Below are 4,443 nucleotides of genomic sequence, written 5' to 3'. Positions count from 1 at the left end.
GTAAACAATTAGTTCATTTCTTACGAAACAAATAGATAACTTATACAGTACTTGTATATGTCAAATGCATACGTCAAACTGGAAAAGTGATTTTGACATTTGTCGTGGCGTTCCGTTATACGCTCAAGTACTACTTCTAAGTGAATAGTCATTTTGGTGGAACTTGTCTGACTTTAACGATTATTTTTACAGTATAACAGACTTATAAATTAAAATTAATAATTCTTATTACGACAATAGTATAATTTACATATCATTACATAGTATAAAATAAAGTCGCTCCCGCTGTCTGTCCGTCCCTACGTATTGCTTAAATCTTAAATGCAACGGATTTCGAAGCGGTTTTTTTTAATAGATAGAGTGATTCAAGAGGAAGGTTTATGTATATAATACAAGTAAGCCGGGGCGAGTAGCTAATGAAATATATAAGAGAACATTTAAATACATAATGATTTAAACTAGTGGTTGCCTGGTGATCGAAATTCGACCCTAATTAATTTAAATTATAAGTTTGAACTTAACTTAATAATAAGTTTCCAATTCAGATTACTGCTATACAACTTTCTTTTTAGATTTTATATTACATTTATAATTGTATATTGAGCGGTGTTTCAATTTTTACGTTACGTTTTGTACAGACCTCTGCCTGCCGTCCGTACAACCACAAAATTTATTTATATTGCGGTGTAACAGAGAGGTGATTCGTTTCATTGTTGCTTACAGAGGATATTGGGAATTGCGGACGCAACACTGTGGCCGCAACAATATTTGAAAAACGTTGTTTGCTGACGGAATATTGCTATATTTAAGTTGTTATAATAATGAATTAATTTAATAGTGATGCCGTAAATACCTATAGGCTGTCCTTAAAATGTTTAATTTTATTTTTTTATAATATGGCATTAAAAATATATGCAACCCTAAGTTTTTGCACTTCTAGCATCAACGCCATTTTTAATTGCGATTTTAATTTATATGGCAATACAACGTTTGCGTGGTCAGATAGTTTTCAATAAAAATATATTATTTACCTGTATTGTTTTCTCTTTATTTATTTAGGAGTTTAGGTTAGGATCACAATAGCATGTTAGTATTTTTTTTAAGAATGATAATGTATTGAGTTCTAGCGTCAACGCCATTTTTAATTGCAATTTTAATTTATATGGCAAAACGACGTTTGCGTGGTCAGATAGTTTTCAATAAAAATATATTATTTACCTGTATTTTTTTCTCTTTATTTATTTAGGATCACAATAGCATGTTAGTATTTTTTTTTGTTTACGCTGGCGGGGCACTCGTGGAGGATGATAAGACGAGCATGAGGTCAGGTCAGTTATCCCATCGTGGTAAATACACCATGAATTTATCACGATGGTTTCCAGGGGGAACCGCTTGTCGGTCGACCTGACATGGTACATTGCTAGCAATAAATATCTCAGGACAATTCACACAACGCCATCTAGTCCCAAGCTTAGTGGAGCTTGTGTTATGGATACTAGTCAACTGATACAAATATATGGATGCATTTTTTTTTTATAAATAAATAGAAAACGCCCAGACAAATACAAACAATCATACCCATGAATACAAATGTTTGCACCGAGCGAGGTATCGAACCCGCCACCATAGGATAGTAAAGCGGTATGCTAAGCCCCTAGACCACCGAGGCTGTCATATCGTGGTCGTATTTATGTAGGACAATTTAGACTCTTATGAACGTAGTTTTTTTATTTTATATTATTTTCCTACCGTCCAGTTCAGTATATAGATCTAAATGAGAAGTACTGGCAAGAAAATCAATTGAATTACTTTTTTTTTTAAAGACAGATTTTTACAATATATTTTTACACCATCAGTCTTGTTACTAACAGTCTCCTTGCCCCAGGATATTAATATTATAAATTTAATTACACACATTCATCCTTATTTGATGGGAATAGCTGATTACTCCGTGCTCAGACTGGACAGCAAAAGTCCTCGTCTGGTATTTACTTTATAAAACCTATAAATAAATTGCATTCCCCACAATCCTCTTAGTCTGAGCTGTAGTTTTGAACGAAAGAAATATCCAGTCAATATTTTATTTGCAGTTATAATGGTGGTATGTAATTTTGTACCACTGGTACTAACGAGTTATCCACTGTTATATTAAATTGACGGCACAGCACTTTACTTCCAATAGTCGTGGGTTCGATTCCTTACACGATGTTATTTTGTAATAACACAAACATTTGTATTCACATATATGTCAGTCAGCCTAAACGGTATATAAGTGTAATAAGTGTATGTATGTATTTATAAAAAAAAATGTGTTTATGTATTTGTATCAGTTATCTAGTAGGTACTCATAACACAAGCTGTGCTTGGCTTGGGACTAGATGGCGCTGTGTAAATATTTATATCATCATCATCCTCATCGCAGCCCGGAAGACGTCCACTGCTGGACATAGGCCTCCCCCAAAGATCTCCATGACGATCGTATATTTATATAAACATATATAAATGGATTTATATATATATATATTTTTTTCTATCTGCGATCAGACTTTCCATCTATAATTAGATTTGGATTTATATATACATAAAAATAAAATTCTTTCTTTTCTTTCTCTCTTATATAGATATATATACATACTCGCAGACCCAACCATACGTTGCTAAGAGCTTTGTTTCTTGAATAAAATAATATTGCGACTATAAATTGAGATGTAAGCTATCCTATCTTTTAAGTTGGATCAAATTGCACACAATGTGCAAATCAAATTTGCAATCGGTTCAGTAGTTTAGGAGTCCATCGCGGATAAACAACGTGACCAGTAATTTTTATATAAGGATATATATTTTATTAATAAAAATATTTTTATTTGTCTCAGATACTAAAGTATTACAATATCAATTCGTTTCGTATTTTTATATCAAATTAGTACACCACAGAAATGAAATGATGTAGGTATCTACTTACAATTTTCGAACTTCAGCACAGCTTTCTTCGATGGTCGTAGGTTCGATTCCTCGCACGATTCTAACATTTATATACATGAGTACGAACCGGTCAGGGTATTTTCTATCTATATCATCTACCACTATCATCTGCTTCTTTCTTATCCCATTTATTTGTGGTCGGCGTTATATGCTTTTCTGTTCCATTCATTTATTTACTCCCTTTCTTAACATATCATCTTTCGCACAGTCCATTCATCTCTTTTTCGGCCTTCCCTTTCTCTTATAACCTTTATATGTAACACCTTCCTTAAAATATTATCTTCATTCCTATCCCTGTTATATATCTACAAAAAACTTAATCTAAATATTGGTATCAATTGTCTAATACCCATAACACAAGCTCTGCTTACCTTGAGATTAGATGGTGTTGGGAATTGTCCAGATACATTGTTATTATTATTGATATCTTGATAATGAAATGGTTGGCGTAGTGCCATTTCTGCTCCGATTGACTGAACTGACTTGGATTGATTGATGAGATTGATATTATTGGGCCAAGTACTCACATATACTTCTATACTTATATGTTTCTCGTATACTTATATGTTTGAGAGCGTATTAGCTTAGTGGTTAATGGCTAACCATGAGGTCGAGAGTTCAAAATTAGTTGACACAAAAAAACTATGTGTCTCTTAACTTATTTGTATCTCTTTTATAGCATAGGGGACAAACGAGCTTCGGGCTTACCTGTATACTATACTATCTATGATAAGTGATTATGTGCTGCCCACGAGTACCTACCCGCAGACAGAAGGTTGTATCAGTCACATTATTCACTCATTATAATGTTTAATTAACTGTATTTAAGTTACATATACGTCTATAATCAATTTATAACTTATATGTATTATATAATACATGTAAATATATATTTAATATTTGATCATCATCATTGCCTTGCCTTTATCCCATTATTTGGGGTCGGCGCAGTGTGACATTCTCTTCCATTGCTCTGTATCGGTCGTCATATCTAAACATACTCCTCTTTTATTCATATCATCTTTCACACAATCCATCCATCTTTTCTTAGGGCGTCCCCTCCCTTTACATTACATATAACTTATATATGTACACTTTTATAAAAAATATTAAATATATATTATTAAAAAGTGATAACATTAGGGTCGGCAATGTACACGTAACGTGACATCCCTGGTGTTTCAGGCGTCCATAGGCTACGGTAACCATTTTCCATCAGATGGGGTATAGTTAGCCATAAAATTAGCCATAAAATTAAAAAAAAAAACTACATATACACACTTTGCATCGTCGTATTCAAGATATCCAGAAGTAAAGTAGAGTAAAGAGTTTTATTATATTCTTTTTTAAATTTTAGTGCATTAGAGACCGCAACGCTGTAAAAGTTCCCAACAAATACTTTTTTATGTTTTGCCTCAAATTTTACGTAAGAAAAAGTTAGGAATATAAAAATATTAACAA

Source organism: Achroia grisella, unplaced genomic scaffold, assembly GCF_030625045.1.
Source record: "Achroia grisella isolate CSIRO2021 unplaced genomic scaffold, CSIRO_AGI_Agris_v1 utg1173, whole genome shotgun sequence".
Lineage (NCBI taxonomy): Eukaryota > Metazoa > Arthropoda > Insecta > Lepidoptera > Pyralidae > Achroia > Achroia grisella.
The sequence above is the reverse complement of the archived record's forward strand: the minus strand, read 5'-3'. Positions refer to the sequence as shown.